The sequence below is a fragment of the Oryctolagus cuniculus genome, chromosome 16 (genome assembly GCF_051225735.1).
Source record: "Oryctolagus cuniculus isolate XC-2025 breed Fujian yellow rabbit chromosome 16, ASM5122573v1, whole genome shotgun sequence".
NCBI lineage: Eukaryota > Metazoa > Chordata > Mammalia > Lagomorpha > Leporidae > Oryctolagus > Oryctolagus cuniculus.
The window spans coordinates 25,283,174-25,302,400 of NC_142882.1; the positions used below are offsets into that span (position 1 = coordinate 25,283,174).

Here is a 19,227-nt window from a genome sequence, read left to right on the forward strand (position 1 = left end):
AAATTTTCTGGCACAGGCGGGCAAGAGAAATTTATTATATTGTGGATGATACATCCTTGGAATAGTGATGAAATGTTTCTATAACTCATAATCTTTTGTTAATATAAAATAAGGTTTATTCTTTCAAAGATTTATTTATTTGAAAGAGTTACAGAGAGAGGAAGAGACAGAGACAGAGGTCTTTTTTTAAACTTTTATTTAGTTAATATACATTTCCAAAGTACAGTTTATGGATTACAATGGCTTCCCCATCCCCAACTTTCCTCCCACCCACAACCCCCCCCCATCTTGCACCCTCTCCCATTCCATTCACATCAAGATTCATTTTAAATTATCTTTATATAGGGAAGATCAATTTATCATATATTAAGTCAAGATTTCATCAGTTTGCACCCACACAGAACATAAAGTGTAAAATACTGTTTCAGTACTAGTTATAGCATGAATTCACATTGAACAACACATTAAGTAAAGAGATCTCACATGAGGAGTAAGTACACAGTGACTCCTGTTGTTGACTTAAGAACTAATTATAAAACCCTCTTGGGGCCGGCACTGTGGTGTAGCAGGTAGAAGCTGCAGTGCCAGCATTCCATGTAGGCGTTGGTTTGAGTCTCAGCTGCTCCACTTCTGATCAAGGGAGCTATTGCCTGGGAAATTAGTACAAGGTGGCCCAAGCCCTTGGGCCCCTGTACCCATGCGGGAGACCTAGAAGAAGCTTATGTCTCCTAGCTTCAGATCAGAGCAGCTCTGGACATTGTGGCCATCTGGGGTGTGAACTAACAAATGGAAGACCTCTTTTGCTCTCTTTCTACCTACCTGTAACTCTGCCTTTCAAATAAATAAATAAAATAAAAAAAAGCTCGAGCCAGCACTGTGGCACAGTGGGTTAAAGCCCTAGCCTGCAGTGCTGGCATACCATATGGGCACCATTAGAGTCCTGTTGTTTGACTTCCATTCCAGCTCTCTACTATGGCCTGAGAAAGCAGAAGATGGCCCAAGTCCTTGGGCCCAAACACACATGTGGGAGACCAGAAGAAGCTCCTGGCTCCCAGCTTCAGATTAGCTCAGCTCTGTACATTGTGGTCATTTGAGAAATGAACCAGCATATACATGACCTCTGTCTTGCTCTACATCTCTCTGCAATTCTGCTTTCACATAAATAAAATGTCTCTAAAAAAAAAGCTCAAGTTGACAACTTAGTTAGCAGCAAACAAAATATCTTCAACAAAAATATATCACCACAGATATAGAAAGGCTTTACATCATAATAAATGGATTATACATTAGGATGATATAACAATTATAAATGTTAATGTACCAAAAAACAAAGCCTCCAAAGGCAGAAAACAAAATTCACACAATTTAACAAGAAATTTAAAAAATACAAGTAATATTAGACAATTAATATATCTCTTATAGTACTAAAACATAAAAATCAGTCAACTATACATGTGAATGACAGCATATTGACCTAATTAATATCCATAGGCCACTCTGTGAAAAATAATCACCAAACAAAACATATGCTGAGTTATAATTAAGGACTAAAATAATAAAACATTCTGTCTGATCATACTTTCAAGGTAGAAGTCCATAAGAAAAAAAGAAAACCAGAAGAATCTCCAATATTTAAACATGAAGAAATATATTTCCAAATAATCTATGAGTGAGAGAAGAACTCACAAGGTAAATCAGAAAGTATGTTGAACAAATGATCCCATAACAGTGACATCTGGGGCATATTAGTGATGGGACATGCAAGGTGGGTTGACTGGGAGACCACATGGAATACCTGGATGAGTGATGGTAAGGAGAAGAAAATAGAAGAGTTCAAGGAGAAAGATGAGAAATCACCAGTGAGGTCATGTTAAAAAAAAAAGAAAAAAAAAATTCAGGAGCAGATCACTTACATTGGTTTCAAATATTGCAGAGAAAAAATTAAAGAAGAGGGTAGGCATTTAGACTAGTGTCTAGGATGTCAGCTGAGAAACCCTAATCCAAATTCAGAGTGCCGTGGTTTGATTCCCAACCCTGATTCCTGATTCCAGCAGCTTGCTAATGCAGATGCTGTGAGGCAGTAGTGATTACTCAAGTAACTGTGCAATGTGGGCAAGGACTACATTCCTGCCTCTCAGCTGTAGCCTTAGGCCAGTCCTGGCTGCACTGGGTATTCCAGAACTGAGTCAATTGAGTTCTGTCTCTTTTTTTCTGTCTTGATCTCCCCCACTCTCAGTCAACCTCTCAAATATATATATAGGCTTTGACCATATATTCTCGGTAAGTACTTGAAGAATTGAATTTTGAGAATTTTGAGTAGGTTAAATTCCAAATGAAGAATAGAATGATTTGCCCAAATATATAAATTTACACTAGCTCCAGCATGGCTGGAAGAAATGTATAAGAGAGTTCTTTAAGAAAACCACTGTCCACTATATCACCTACAGGACCAATAAAGACTATTTTAGGTTTTACATCCCACAAGAGTGCTCTAAGTTTCAGCTTGAATTATGTAATGAATAGCCTTTTTGTTATGTAATCAGAAAAACCAGAGGGCAATTTGCAATTAGAATACATGGTTCTAGTGTGTTGTAAACATAACTTTATCTTGTTTATGTGTATTCTGTAACAGTGAGTTTTAATTACTTTTACATTTCCATTTTAATTATCACAACCTCTTAAAGCTCCTAAAATACAACATAAAACAATGGAGGAATAAGTTAATAAGAACTTACTGGAGATGTCTTCATTATCTCAGACACATGTAGAGGTCTCTAGAACTGCATCTGTAAAGGAAGGTGAATGGAGGGAGTTGTGAGAGAGCTGATCTGGCTTGCTCCTACATTCTACTGCACTAAGCAAGATCATACTGTGTTGAACAAGGAATACAGAATGAGCCGAGAAACAAAAGCAATGAGCCTCCCTGTGTGAGAACAGTGCTTTACAAATTATCAGGTTAGTGAAATTATTTATTTGCTACTTACTTTGCTGGTTTGCTCCCCCAAAGCCTACAATAGATGTGATCAAAACCAGCACCCATATGGGATGCTAGCAATGCAAATCATAGCTTAACCTGCTGTGCCACAATGTCAGCCTCAATTCTGTAAGAAAAATGTTACTGAAGAGAACTAATTTCTATTTTAAGGATTATTGTTCAAATCATTTTCAGTACACCATGGAAAGAAATATAATGCTGTCACTAAAACCTACATTAATAAATGCTTGGTCAGTGTTAAGCATTTCTAATTGATACAGATGCACAATGCAGGGCTCCATGTTACTGTTTATAGAACACCTCTTGTGGTTGTATCCCTACAAATCCAAATCCATAGAATTTATGCACCTTGTCATTTAGATTTTTCTCCCCACAACTATATAGAAAAAAAATGGACACACTATAGTACATCATTGCAGTGCATTTTTCTGGTACTTGGTCCAAATGACACACCTTCTGGGATCCCAGCTTTAACAGACTCCTTCAACAAAATAATCCTTGCCTTTGCCATTTCACTTCCTTTATTCCATGGGACATCAGTGACTACAATACTAACATACTTTGAAAAGTAGGTACCTGCTGGAATTTGCCTTATCAGACAGTCATCTGGTGATGAAACCTGGCACTTGCTTGATGGGAGATGTGGGTGCAAGCAAGAACTACAGAAAATAACCAAAGGAGGGATGGGTATTGTGGTGCAGCAGATTAAGCTGCTTCTTGGGATGAATCACATCCCAGATCAAAGAGCTTGGTTTGTGTCCTGGCTATTCTATACCTGCAATGCAACTTCCTGCTAATGTGCCTGGGAGGATAAGAACTTGGGTTCTTGCCATCCCAAAGGGAAAACCCAGATGTAGTATATGCCTCTTTATTTCAGTCTGGTAGTTATGGACATTTCGGGAGTATGTTTCTCAAGTCACCTGTGTCATCCTTCTCAAAGTTCATGTGAAATTTGAAACATCACCCAGATTTGCTTACAGTTAACATAAGAGAGCATCGCTAAAATCTTGCTCACTCTGGGCAGAAGGATCAACAACTGCTTGGGCCTTAGCCATTCTAGGATTCCCTTGCCTAGTCCATGAAGCTCTAGGGAGAGGGTGTGCACCAGAGGGGTGTCCTTTCATGTGGATTCCAACTGATGGAGTCCACTCCTTCATTCAGCATGAACCACTTTGTTAGAGAGGAAATGGGGTCTTCATCCAGAACCCTAATTTCCACCATAAACCCACTGCTCATGAAAACCACACTGTGTATAGACTTCTATGAACTCAAGGAAGGTACTGGGCAGGCCACACATCACAGAAATGGAACAGACCTTTTACTTGTTGGTGAGACACCACAAAGACTCCACAAACCAAACTGCCCCATAATAATAGATCTTGCACACACTTCACAGTGATTTGGATCAGGATTTGGGAGATATTTTACTGGTATGTGGAATGCCCTCATGCTTCAAATGGATAAACCAATGTTATACAGGTCAGTAACAGGATCCTTCAGTGGCTGAGCTTGAACCACTCATACTGCACACTTTCCTGCTCATGTGGTCTGCACAGTCCCCTTGCCCCACTGCAATCTTGCATAGACCACATTCATGGAGCTTCTGTAATCAGCTTCTGAACATGTGTAAGCACACAGAGTCATTTAGCTTAACTGCTATACCACAGTCCCAGACACTGACATGGGAATCTCTTGAAGCACAGCCCACAGAACCCCTTTCCTGATTCCCGTTCAGAGGATCCAGTGCCACTGTGGCTCCCACACAGACTGAGGCTTATGGCTAACACCTCAATATCCAGACTCAGCCGCCTGAGTATCATGTGTGTTTCTGCTCCACACAGTGGAGAATGCATGTCCCACTTCCCAGGGCTCCCCTGTGGCCTGCAGGATCACGTTTTCTCCTGGGATCAACCTTCAGGGATACAGAATCCATTTAATCCATCAAGCAGCATTGGGGGCCACAAAGCCTGAAATTTCTAGGAAAGGAGAGAGCAGAATGGCCAATGCTCTGAATGATCCTGAAAAATCTTCTCACATGGTTTTGTGCCAGTGACACCATGGCATGGGAAAACACATTTCCCACAGCCCTGGCACTCCTCCTATGAGGAAATAAGAATGATTCATCTATTTCCTGGGTACTCAGCTCTGCTGTCTGGAGGGCATACATGATGTATCAGAATTCACCTGCAACCCTGTGCTATCCAAGTCAAATTCTGATGAATCTTAGCTTAGCAAACTCATGTTTCAAAAAAACATATGAGGAATGGAGAAAATCAAATGTGAACACAAGACTTGATGATAATTTTCACTACTTTTATTTTAAGTTCTGGTATTATATTGTAGTTATAGAACCCCTGTTACTTCATATGGATGCTTGCTTAAAGCACGAGGATAGGAACAATGACTCTATTCTACTTTAAGACACTGAAACAAATAAACAAGGTTCTTAGGGCTACTCATGTCTAACCCTTTATAAAGATGCTGGCTCTCATGTATTGCAATCATCAGTGATGTATCAATGGATCATATTACACACTTGGGGAAACTCTACTAGTGCATATATTGGAATAAAATAAAATTTATTTTAACCCCTATAAAGGTGGCCCCCATGTTCACTGAACTGGTAATATCAGTGCATGTGTTGAAAAAGACATGCCCGATGATAAATTTAAACTCTTAGTTATTACAACTGGTGGTCAAAGATTAGAAAAACCCACAATGATTTACTGTGTGGTTAATTTAGTAGATAATGCTAAGAAAACAAGAAACCCTGATTAAAAATCTTGCTGCACACTTTTGGGGAGTATAGTCACAATTGCTGGGAAAGTATCTGATTTTGCTTACAAAATTGATTAGATTCAGCTTTTTTAAGATTTATTTATTTACAGCAAAGTCAGAGGTACAAAGAGAGAAGGAGAGGCAGAGAGAGAGAGGTCCTCCATCCACTGGTTCACTCCCCAATTGGCCACAACGGCCAGAGCTAAGCCAATCTGGAGATCCCTCCAGGTCTCCCACATGGGTGCAGGGGCCCAAGGACCTGGGCCACCCTCCATTGCTTTCCCAGGCCAGAGCAGAGAGCTGGATCAGAAGTGGAGCAGCTGGGACTTGAACCAGTACCCACATGAGACACCAGCACTGCAGGCTGTGGCTTGACCTGCTATGCCACAGCACTAGCCCCTCTGATTCAGTTTGTAAAGGTTTTTGCAGTTGAACCCCACCAAAGGAAATTTTCATTTCAAAATTGTGGAGACATCTGCCAGGTTATCCTCCAAAGAGACTCTACCATATTATATGCCTCCCAAGTGTGAGTGTGAGGCCCTCACTTCCGCCTACCTTCATCAACAAGTGTTATGTTATCACACAGCCTGTTTGCAATTCCTCTATCACAAAGACTGCTACCAGCCTGGGAAAGCAGTGGAAGATGGTCCAAAGGCTTGGGCCCCTGCACCCATGTGGGAGGCACAGAAGAAGCTCCTGGCTCCTGGCTTCAGATCAGCCAAACTTTGGCCGTTGCAGCTATTTGGGAAGTGAAAGGGCAGATGGAAGACCTCTCTGTCTCTCCATCTCTCTGTCTATAACTCTGTCTCTCTGAATAATTAACTGAAAAATAAGAAAAACAAGAACTGCATCTAAGAGTTCTACCTCCAAGTTGTACACGTCGGTATTTTATAAGCTAATTCAGTCCCCTAATATTGTGCTGTTCTTTAAACAAGCATTTCTGTGTGTATCCATATCCCTGCATACAGTGCATATGTGCCATATTTATTTAGCTACTTTTAGACTACAAAACACACCTGTGTGACCTTCTCCATCTCAGCCACCCTGCAAGGCAGGGCAAGGATTATCCGCTTACTCTCATTTTTAAAAATTTTTTTATTATTTATTTATTGCCACAGAGTTAGACAGTGAGAGAGACAGAGAGAAAGGTCTTCCTTTTTCCATTGGTTCACTCCCCAAGTGGCTGCTACAGCTGGCGCGCTGTGCCTATCTGAAGCCAGGAGCCAGGTGCTTCCTCCTGGTCTCCCATGCAGGTACAGGGCCCAAGCACTTGGGCCATCCTCCACTGCCTTCCTGGGCCATATAGCAGAGAGCTGGACTGGAAGAGGAGCAACCAGGACAGAATCTGGCACCCCAACCATGAATAGAGCCCAGGGTGCCGGCAACACAGAGGGAGGATTAGCCTAGTGAGCCTTGGCACTCGCCACTTGCTCTCAATTTAAGTAGGAGTAGCTGGGGCTCAGAAGAACAAAGTGATTTACTTGGAGTCACACAGCTCATCCCTGACAAGCCCAGCATTTCTGATCCTGCATTGTGACCCTGTCCTTAAGCTGTTCTTCACTTTCTAGTCACCACTTCCCACTTGTCAGTGTGCCAGGAGCTGCCCAGTCCTGTGCTCAACACTAAGAGGTCCTTCACACTCTATCAAATGGGCTGAAGCCAGACAGTGCCTCTCAGCAAAGAGGTTCATTTACTCTCACAACCACTATCTCTTGAGCCAAGCACAACATGAAGTGATACACTGGATACTGTGACACAAGGAGACAGACATACACTTACAGGAGAGAAACAATGAAGCAAATAATTACAATGAAATGAGATGAGCCTTTTAAAGGGAGGTAGGAAATTACATTAGGAGTAAATCCCACACAGAAGTCTAGAAGCAAGTTTGAGGAAGGCAGCCCCTAGTGGTCAGGTATCTAAAGCCACCAGACCTCACCCTGAGCCCTTTCTGTAGGTCATTTAACCTCACAGCCACCAGCACTGCCCCCAGGAAGGGGCAGAACTTGAAGCAGAATGCCAATCTGCATGTGCCCCTGACTAATCTGCCACTTCCCACCCTCCAGCACTTATTTCTTTACAAATTAGGATTTCAAAACTTGAGAGCTGGCAAAGAGAAAGGGAGTGCTGATTTAAATACAAACAAAACAACCCTCCAGCCCCTCCTGGCCTTGTATAGCAGCAAGATGAGCTGGTGGGAGCCCAAGCCATACCAAAACATGCCCAGCCTCCCCCACATCAGGCTAAGCACCCCAAGCCCCTCCCCTGGGCCACCTCCTAATTACAAAATTGCAGAGAAGGGGCAGCTGGAGCATGCACCATCAGCTGGTCAGCAATGTGGGAAGGAAAGGGAACTCCCCATGAAGGATCCAAGGGCACCAGGGGGATAGAAGGCAGCTGGGCAGATTCTCTGCAGGACTGGGTGAGAAAGGCACTGCTGGGAGCAGACCTGTGTCTCCAGTCTCCCCTGCTGCTCTGCAGAATGGCATCCTCTGTCTCTCCTCCCTCCTAACCCTAACTCCCAGTCCCTCAGGGTCAAACTCCTCTGTAAAACCTTCATTCCCTCTGATGCTGTCCCCCTAGAGGAAGGACCCAGAATCCACAAGGGAAAAAAGCATCACCTCGGGAGGCTGCCTGCTAAAGACAAAGAACTCTGGGCAGCATTCCCTGTGGCTCTGCTCAGCAGGAGGAGTGCAGGCCCTGGGAATCTGCATTACACAGGATGATCTCCACACTCTCCACCCCCTCTCCACCACCACCACACATGACTTGAAGCCGGCAGTCCTGACATCACAGGATGATGCCTGCCCTGGAAATGTTCAAGCCCTTCCTGTCTGTGGTTTTCCATGACCATTTCTGCTTCATATAAACATCTTAGCTACCCACCATGACCACCAGGCTCTCAGGAAGAAGAAGTAGGACCCCCTCTTTTGACTTAGCTGCCCTCAGGAAAGCCAAGGCCAAGCAATGCACCTATAATGGGAAACCAAAGAACTCTGCCAAGAATCCAAAGGACAATGGGGCTTCAGCTTATGGCCAAGTGACCAACCATGCAGAGGGCAAAATATAGAGCTGAGCATTAACTCCAGTTTAATCAGGACTCCTAATCTGCCTCCCAATAAGCAGCAGTAAGACAATGTCCTCCTTTGCTCACTGAATATTTCATGAGTATCTCCTCTGCGCTGGGCACGGTTCTGAATACTCTTGGGGTCTTCTGGTGGTGAAGCGATCACACATCATCAGGAAGTATTTGATAGTGATTTCTCTTTGCAAAGTAACTTGAAAAGCAAGATTGTCTGTGATGTCAGGCCTTAGAACCACACGAGCACCAAGTGGACATTCTCAACCAGGCCTGGCTGTTGGATGAAGAAGTACTGCAGGGAGATGAGGTCAGCTTGCAGTCCTGGCAGGGAGAATCTGATTCTCGCTTTCTCATAAGCAAACCCTGGCAGCACTGGAGTTCTTTCTTCCAATGAGATGCTGTACACTGTCCCAAAAAAAGCAAGCTGCCAGGCACAGCTCCTTAGAATAAATTACTTCTTCTTGATGTTCAGGCATCTGCACAAATGTCACTTCTTCCAGAAAGTTATCCTTGACTCTTAGACAAGACTGGATGCTCAGACCTTGGAATCCAGGGCATTTTATACTTTTCAGATTAGAACACTTTCCAGAAGTCACTGCAATTACTAACTAGAGTTTAAGGTATAACAAGCAGGAAGCATAAGCTGCCTTGCTCAGCATCCTGTCCTCAGTGCCTGGTCTGGCACCTGGAACATGGTGGACACACAGTACATCTGGCTGGATGCTTAAATTGATGAGACAGTGTGTCACACTCTATGACAACAACTGCCACAGTTTCTCAACTGTCAGCAATCAACACCTAAGCTGAGGCAGGGCTACAGCTCTGTAGTAGCAGCAGCTCACAGGGGCACAACTGCAGCTCACAGGATCACCGCGATACAGACTCCATGGGACACTCCCCATCATCAGAGAAGGACAAAATGCTCTAGGGGCAGTACATGTCATCACGAGAGTGAGGTCCACACTGGCCATGAGCCACATCAACAGCTGTGTCCAAGACTTCATGGTAAGGTCTCCTACAAGCCACTCACTCGCCTTCCCATAGCTGTGTCATGGAGAGGGTACTGAGCACTTCCACAGCAGGTGCTGTCTTCAAATAGAGAAAGAAGGACAATAAAAACTGCCCAGAGCAGGCTGAGAAGTCAGGAGTCAGCTGTGAGGTATCTCTGCTGGCAGGAAAGAGTTAAATGCACTTCTCTGGGTTCTTTTAACCATAAACCACCTTTGACTTCTGCCCAGTCAGAATGAAGCCCCATGGGGTGGCCACTCACACAGGAAGCCCATGCATTGTGACGTTTGTCATTCAATGGCTCCTTTTTTGCTTTGTTTTTGGTGGTTTGTTGTTGTTGTTTTTGTTCTTGTTGTTATTTAATTTATGGCTCAAGAAGGAAGCTGAAGTCTAGGCCCTAACTTCAGTCCTGCTGAGTCTGGGCTGCTGTCCATGCTTATTAGACACCTCTCACCCCATCTTGGCTTTTTCTAGAATTCCTTCTGCACTGTGATTGTGGCCTTTAGTCCTGAATCCCATGTTCAGTGTTGCTCTTCTGCCTCCCAAACAGCTTTGTGAGCCTATATGGGAAGGCCTGGGGACAGAGAGAGGCAGAACTGGGTGCTCCATGACTGACAGCAAGGTCCTGCCCCAGCAGTGAGCTGAACTCCTTCCCTTAAATCAAAAGACAGCCTTAAAAGAGCTGACAGGACTTGAGGTAGCATCTGCCTGCATCTGCTACACACATATGAACATGAGACTCCAAACACAAGCTCTACTGAAACAAGTGGAGTTAGGTAACAGACTCCAGTCCAAGGTCAGCAGGCAGACGATCAGCATTTCCCACTCCCACACTCCTACTCCACACTCCCTGGCAACAGAACCCTTCTCTGGCATTCCCAAGCCCCAGGGCTTCCCTTCCTATGACAAGGAAAACATTGAGCTTATTTATGCACTCAGGGTATTGGACAGTCCTCCTTCAGCCCTAGGAGGATACCCACAGACTACATGCAAAGGCCTCTCCCCAGCTATGCTTCTTCTGCCTCCCATCAATCCCTGTCCAGAACTCCCCCAACTCAGGCCTGCTGTTTATTTCTCACCTGACCTAGGAGGCCCCTGCAAGACACATACTCCACCTCCACTGAGAACAGATAACCCATCCTGCCATGGCCCTGGGACATGCACATGGGGGTGGGGGCTGCTGATGCATCTCCCCTAGGCCAGAGGGTAAAGGTATCTGTGTAATTCACAGTCTAAACACACACCAGAGACTCTAAGACCTTGTACCTGAATACTGCTCAAATATCACACAGCAAACCTGATTCTATATCACCCCAATCTCCCTGACACACGAATTCTAGCAGACTGTTCATTTCAAACAACTTCTGACAAAACAAATTTACAGGACAAGAAAGTATCTTGAGATTGGGGGTTCTCTATCCCTAGTCCATCTGACTCAGGGACTCAGTTTCTCTTATACGAGCTTGCATCTGAATCAAATAAAAGGAAAAAGAAGTCAGAGGAAACCCAGGCCTAGTCGTGGTGTGTGGATAATACTAAAGGGAGAGCAGCTCAACAGCACAGAAAAGGGAGTTTGAGCCTCTCTCCCTCCTTTCCCACATTACTATAAATGGCAAGGGAGGAGATGGTGCAGCTTCTGCTGTTTAGATACAATGTGTACATTTTGATTCAGAGAAATACCTCCAAATCATCAACCTAGAGTTGACCTACAAGCATCCCTGGAAAAACTGCCTGTGGGAAGAGTTCCAGAAAGCACCGGGGCCCTAATGAGCACTGTAGCACCTGTTGTGGGCCTGCGTGTGGGGGTGAGTGTTGAATGGCCCATGGATGGACACGTTGCCAGCTGCAAGCCTGGGCTTGGGAAACACTCCCCAAGTGCTTCATGGCCTTAAAAAGGAAAAGGGAAATGCCTCTGGACTGAATGGATGGCCGTGCAACTGCCCAGGTGCCCAGGGAGAAGCTAAGTCCCAGTGCGCCAGGGAAAGCCTGGTGACCTGGGCACTGCCCCCCCATTCCCCCAGCAACAGCAGATCTCCTAAAAGCCAGGCCCTGGTGCATGAGTCTGCACATCCATGCCCACAACCACACACCCCTCACCCTTCCTATGCTCTCAGGCCCCCACATGACTTCCCTCTGGCCCCCACCCCCACAGCCACCTGCACCTTCCACCGGTTCCTATCACAACAAGGCCCTGTAGTCTGTTCTCCACTACAGGTCTGGTCACGTTCATGCTACTGACCCAGTCTCCCAGCCTCCATCCAGAAGACAGCAAATGGACCCAGGGGCACAAAGAAGCCTGAAAGTGGTGGAAGGGACCCTCCCACTCTGGTTCCTAAGTATAGAACTCACTCATGAGTGCCACATCCTGCAAGGAGATGATGAGCTCACCAACAAATCTGAAAGCACCTGCAAGCCTCATCAGGGGTGGAGTCTGGGGGTATGTCCTTGGCAAGTGAGCACAAGGAGCCCCTCTGTGGCCTTGCCTCTGCCAGGCTGGTCCTGCTATCCCTGAGGCTTCTTCCCACAGATGATCCATGTCCAGCTTCACAGCTCAGCTAAGTCGGCAGGCAGCTTTGAGCGGGCAGCAGCAGGGATCACTTCTGCATGGCAGTGGCTGAAAGGGGCAGGAGCAGAGCCAGGTGACCCAGTAGCTTCCCCAGGCAGAGCAGCCAGCTGTCTGCCAGCAGCAAGCAGAATCAGGCCACACTTGGCCAGATGGCTCTGCAGCCATCAGGGACTGCTCCCGCCCACCAGGCCCCACCTCAGCTGTGCAAACATTGCCTCATCCTGACAGGACAGACCCAGCAGCAGGAAAAGGAGTCCCCATGATTGTGTTGAGAGTGAGCAACCAGAAAACAACATGCTCCTCACAGGAGCCTGGGCCCCCTTGGAGAGGCAGAGGAGGAAAGAGGCTCAGAGAACCCAGGAGCGGCTGAGCAGGAAGAGGGCTAGGTCTGTGCAGTCCAGACAGAGGGATGGCCCATGTCATCTGGGGATTCGCTTTACCCTTCACCAGGGGCTTCTGCTCCAGCTCTGCTCCAGAGGTGGAGCCTGGTGACCTGGGCACTGCCCCATCTCCCCAGCAACCGCAGAGCTGCTAAAAGCTCAGACTAGTGTCCCCACCCCTGCTTCATGACCAGAGCCCTTGGAAAGTACCCCCGACCCCCCACACCATCTGCCTGATGTCAGCCAGGCCCTGCTCAGTTCAGGCTGCCCATGGCCTGGATGGGCTCAATTGATTCTTAAGACACAGGGTCCTCCATGACACCTGATTTATAAAGACACATCTCAGAGTACCAAATGCCACCCCCTACTCAGAGGTTTTCAAATTCATCACAGAGGAGAGCAAAGCAGAAATCCTGAGGGTGCTGTGATCCACCAGTTTCCTGCCTGAACAAAGGAAGTAGCTGCTCCTAATTCAGGGAGACAGCCTGAGGAAGCCATGCTGACAAGGGAGAGAGCTGCAGTGTCTCTACTACTCTTCTCATCATGATAAAAAGAAGAGAGAAAAGGGTGGTTATAGAGAGGATGGAAGCACAGAAATTCCAAAAGAGAGGAAAGAAAACTTTAGGAAGTTTGCTTAAGAAAATAAAGAGATGGGGCTGGCATTGTGGCATAGTGGAAAAAGCCACAGCCTGCAGTGCTGGCATCCCACAGGGCTGCTTCACTTCTGATATGGCTCCATGCAATGGCCCTGGAAAAGAAATGAAAGATGGCCCATGTTGTGGGGCCCCAGCCACCAATGCAGGAGACCTGGAAGAAGCTCCTGGATTTGGCCTGGAAAAGCCCCGGCCATTACATCTATCTGGGAAGTGAACCAATAGATGGAAGTTCTCTCTTTCTCTATCACTCCCTCTTCCTCTTTCACTCTGATTTTGAAATACATAAACTTTTTTTTTAAGAAAGAAAAGTAAATGAAGCAAATCTTTAATATGGGGTGTAAAAACAACATCAGCTCATAAATTACCACCAGGCTTGCAGCAAACTGCCCTGTCTACCCACAGACCAAATGTTTCTTTTCTTTTTTTAAGACTTATTTATTTATTTGATTTTTTTTTCATTTTTGTCAGGCAGAGTGGACAGTGAGAGAGAGACAGAGAGAAAGGTCTTCCTTTTGCCGTTGGTTCACCTTCCAATGGCCGCCACAGCTGGTGCACTGCGGCCAGTGCATCACACTGATCAAAGCCAGGAACCAGGTTCTTCTCCTGGTCTGCCATGCGGGTGCAGGGCCCAAGTACTTGGGCCAACCTCCACTGCACTCCCTGGCCATAGCAGAGAGCTGGCCTGGAAGAGGGGCAACTGGGACAAAATCAGTGCTCCGACCGGGACTAGAACCTGGTGTGGTGGCGCCGCAAGGTGGAGGATTAACCTATTTAGCCACAGGGCTGGCCTTATTTATTTGAAAGAGTTAAACACAGAGAGAAGGGGAGACTGAGAGAGAGGTTTTCCATCCGCTGGTTCACTTCCCCAATTGGCCGAAATGACTGGAGCAACACCAATCCGAAGGCAGGAGCCAGGATTATTTTCAAGGTCTTCCACAAGGGTGCAGTGGTCCAAGGGCTTGGGCCATCTTCCACTGCTTTCCCAGGCCATAGCAGAGCTGGAATGGAAGTGGAGCAGCTGGGTCTCAAACCAGTACCCATATGAGATTCCGGCACTGCAGGTAGCAGCTTTACCCACTAAGCCACAGCGCCGGACCCCCAAATGTTTCAAAACACAGTTATTTTCTGGTCAAATTTGAGTAGAAGATTATAGGGCTTAGCACTCCAAGTCTCCAAGTGCCAAATAAATATTTAGTTGTCACCCTGGGTGAATGTAGCCAGAGTGCAACCAGGCACTTGGAAATCTTGAGAACAGCTGTTTCATAAGTTGTAGACAGGAAATATGGGGCAGTCACACAGGACAACTGTGTCCAGTATTCAAGTGCAAGCCTGTTATATCCCAAGAGAAGTCAGCTTTCCAGTCTATTACAAGATAAGCACCAGGAAAACACAGCTGCTTGAAATGAAAGATGGATGCTTTATGGAAGACAGATGACACCTCTGTCCTTCACTGAAAAATATCCTGAGGTGGACAAGGGCTGAGAGTTGTGAAAACAGAAGCCCATGCAGTCTGTTAAGTGTGAAACAACAGAAATCCTGGAAAATAATTCCGAGGTCAGAGAGGCATAAGGAGGAAGGCAAAGAAATGAGGGATGGATGGATGGATTTCTGGATGCCATCTCTTCCACCACATTCCACAGGAACTTACACTTGCTAAAGCAGGGGCATTCATTCCACTGCCAAAGGACTGCAAAGGTAGCACAAGTTGGCTGCCTCAAAGGTGCCCACATCATGTCCAGCAGCATCTCTGCCAATGGCCAATGTCCCACAAGAAGCAGTCTTCCCAGAGGGACAGAGGCTGACTGGCAATTTGGATCAAGGAGTGAATATTCCTGGAAAATCCTCCTCTTTCCAGACCAGCAGTAACAGCAAATAGAAAAAGAGAGAGGGGGAGAAAGTCAGGGGCAGAAAAACAGGGAAGCCCCAATGGCTGAGCTGCCATCTTTCTGGCTTCCAGATGCTCAGACGAGAGCCACCACAGGCCTTAGGACCCAGTGGGCAGCAGCAGCAGAGCACTGTCACTTAGGAAAACCCACAGATGGCATCCTGGGATCTACACACAGCTGACTTTGGTCTGCACACATGCTGGGTAAAATGCAGTTGAGCCAAGCCAAGCAAAAAAAAAAAAAAAAAAAAAACTGCAAAACCTTCAGCTACAATATTTCCTGGGAAGATGAGCTTTGCAAGGCCAAGTTGCCCAGAACAGGTGAGGGTCTCTGGGGAAGAAGCACCGTGCATGGTGGGCCTGATTCAGAGCCCAGTTTCCAGCCGTGTGGTTCCCCCACCAATATATCTTCTCTTCATCTCCCCAGACAAGACCCAGACATGGAGGAATACCGGCATCATGCTCATCTGCACACGGAACATCTGTACATGTGAGTCAGTGTGCAAACACATGGATACCTCCAATACTGTGGCACAGACACACACATCTTCCTGTGTCTCTTTTCAGAAATAGGTACTATGTGAGCCAACAGCCCCTGGAACTGACCAGAGTTAGAACAGACTTCTTTTCCTTTCCCTTGTAAAATTAAGACTTTACAGTTTCAATGCTACCAACAGCATTTCCAAATATCTATGGAGGAGCTGGCTCCATGGCACAGAGGGTTATGCCACTGCCTCCAGTGCTGGCATCCCCTATGAACACTACTCAAGACCTACTTGCTCTGCTTCTGATCCTGCTGCCTGCTCACACACCTGGGAAAGCAGCAGAAGATGGCTCCAGTATGTGGGTCCTTGCCACCCAATTGGGAGTCCCAGATAGAGTTCTGGAACCCTCTGTCTCTCTGTCTCTCTCTCCTTCTCTGTGTCACTCTGCCTTTCAAATAAATAAAATAAATCTGTATAATGTACATTGAGTGAGAGATGAGAGAAAGGTTATTGCATTAACAGCCAGGATTTTATAAGCTGATTTCTAGGATTCATTAACTTGAAAAACATAAATTAAACAGAAACTAAATGAAATTGAAAATATAACCCAAAAAAATCATCATTTGCCAGAAATTACAATATTTACATGCAGAGCTATAACTGAAAAAAATGTTACTACCTCTTAAAAAAAAAAAAAAACACAAAATGACGTACTTTGGTTACTCCCTCCAAATGAAGCCTCCATTAAACTGTAGCTGAATCCTCCCAGTCACTGGAGTTCGAGGACAAGGCTTCCTTCTCCAGCCCACAGCAGATGTCAGTAGCTGCTAGTAACGGAGAGATGAATGGACATCATCAGACAGCATCAGCTTCCCCACAGGGCGCCTTTCCTAGAGACATCACTGCTAAATCACCAGAGCATGTATCTCATATTAAAAACTTCTCTTCCAGATGCTAAGTACCTTGGCTGTTGCCCTCCAGCGGTGCTTAGTATTATCTGCAGAGGACAGCCTGCCAACAGGACAGCTCTAGGAATCCTGTTCCTGGCTGTTTCCCTGGGAGATGAATGGTCACAAGACATGGGTGCTCAGAACGCCGACATGAAGCAGCTCCTCCCAGAAGAAACACACAGCTGCTGGTCCATCAGAGGCTCCATAACAGGATGCAGCCTGGGGACAAGCAAACCCCACACTGGGGCTGAGAGGAGGCATGCAGCAACCTTCACACCCACTGCCTAGAGTCCCTTCTGCTCCTCCCTCCTAGGCGGCCTCATTATGGGCAATCAGGTTCATCAACCGGAAATCGGGTGACAGCACTAATCTAACAGAACAGGGACTCACTCAAGACTGGTTACTCTGCTGACAATTCCACTATGCGGAAGATAAGTGCCGTATTTTCCTAGGCCACAACTCTTTCCCCACTGCGTGGGCATCTCTGCGGGGGAAAGCAGGTGCTTATTTCTGGTCCCTTTTTCTGTCTTACCCCTCCCCACACACAATACAGAGGCCTCCACAGACCAGACCTTGTGCAAATTAGTAGTTAGTGCGCTCCTAATGCTAAAAATGTCTTGGGCTTTGGCACCAAACAGAAAATAAGAAAACTGAGTGGCCCCTTTACTTCCAGCTGCAGGGACTGTAGGACAATCAGCGGGGAGCTGCCCTGTGGGACAGGGAAGAACAGGGAGAAAAAGTCAGTGAAGCCCACAGAGCCCCAGCTGCCCTGAGTGCCCGCGGGGACCTCGCATTGCAGGCTGTGTGCATGTGGAGCAGGGCCAGCAGGGTTGAGCCATCCACTGCAGCCCTGGGCTCCCTGCTGGGGGCCACCCAGCCCTGCTCCATGGGAACCGCTGCAAAATGGCCTGGTAAGTCTGAGGTTGCATGGGCCCCGAAAGAGGAAGCTAGCTCTTAACAACTCCAGTTCCGGGCAGTCCACCTGCCTGCGTGCACCCAGACCACTGACCCAGCTCTGCACTGGGGCATTTCTCAGAAAGTCTAGCTCCAAAGCCTCTACCTGGTTGTTACGTGGTGTTGTTGTTATTATTTTTGTTTTTGTATTTTTTTTTTGCCTTTAGCCAGTTTTTTCTTCCCAAGAGGAGGGGTCCCTGCCATACTTAGAACCCTATAAAAATGAACTCTCCCACCCCACACCTCCGATTGTGGTCCAATTAAAAAAAAAAAAAAAGCGAGACTTTTAAAAATGTGGTACACCTCCTGGAAACCAGCATCCGGCTCGCTTAAGACTACTTTCGCTTGGCACAATAAAGCTTCTGCCTTTTTTGCTACCTTTTCCCAGCCATTTATTGCTACACTGAGCTGAAGAATGAACCCACCGATCCGTTCCAGTAACTGAACACCCCACACACACCCTTCGCGACTGGGAACACCCCTTGTACCCCGTAAATAAAAGGCATTTAGGAAACTTGAGAAAAGGGGAGACGCGGGCCCCCCAGAGCGTGGGGAAATGCGGGACAGCCTGGGTCCCTCTCAGTCCTTGCCGCTGCCCGATGGCACCCAGCGAGCCAGGACCCCCAGCCGCCAGCAGCCCTGGCACCCAACCCCTCTGCATGGTCTCCGTATCTGTCGTGAGAATTCCGGAGACTCCTGCGGCTCCCTTCGGGACACGCGTGAACGGTAATGGCGATGGCTACAGACCAACAGCAGCGGGAGGAGAAGCAGCGGGCGCCGCCTGGGTGTTGCGCTGGCAAACTGCCTGGGACCTCAGGTGCAGAGTAACAGACTAGCTGAGTGTCAGTGAAGTCACTGCCCTGCCTCCCAGCGCTGGCTCCTGTCGGTGAATGAAATTCCGCAGTCCTGGTCTTTGGATCCACCTGTGCGCACGCGTGATCCGACGTGCACACACGCACGCAGGCGCTCAAGTGCGAATGACGTCAGGGCAGGAGGAACTCTGGAAAATGGAGTCCAGGACCAAGGCTTGCCTGCAGACCAGATTTGCTGGCCATCCTCAAGGGCTTGACAGTCTCCAGCAGGTGGAGAGAGAATGGGAACTAATAACCTTTGCTTTTGTTTACATCTCTCCACTCTTCCCCTCCAAAAATCTCAAAGATGGGTTGCTGCCCTTATTCCTTTCTTCAACAACATCCTTTTTTAAAATTTTCTTATAAAACTTTTATTTAATAAATATAAATTTCAAAAATACAACTTTTGGGTTATGGTGGTTTTCCCCCCCATAACCACCCTCCCACCAGCAAACCATCCCATCTCCTACTCCTTTCCCATCCCATTCTTCATTAAGATTCATTTTTAATTATCTTTATATGCAGAAGATCAACTTAGTATATACTAAGTAAAGATTTCAACAGTTTGCACCCACACAGACACACAAAGGGTAAAATACTGTTTGAAGACTTGTTTTACCATTAATTCGCATAGTAC

At 46.5% G+C, this 19,227-nt stretch overlaps 1 long non-coding RNA gene across 1 annotated transcript; it reads right to left on the minus strand.

Annotated features, from left to right (window-relative positions):
* Positions 1 to 351: 351 nt before the first annotated feature.
* Positions 352 to 18,712, minus strand: LOC149121615 (uncharacterized). Its single transcript, XR_016222967.1, has 5 exons — positions 18,487 to 18,712; positions 16,798 to 17,004; positions 16,550 to 16,662; positions 2,736 to 2,786; positions 352 to 1,795 (listed from the first exon to the last, which is right to left on the minus strand). It is a non-coding gene; the product is annotated as an uncharacterized LOC149121615 (long non-coding RNA).
* Between the last annotated feature and the right edge of the window lie 515 nt (positions 18,713 to 19,227).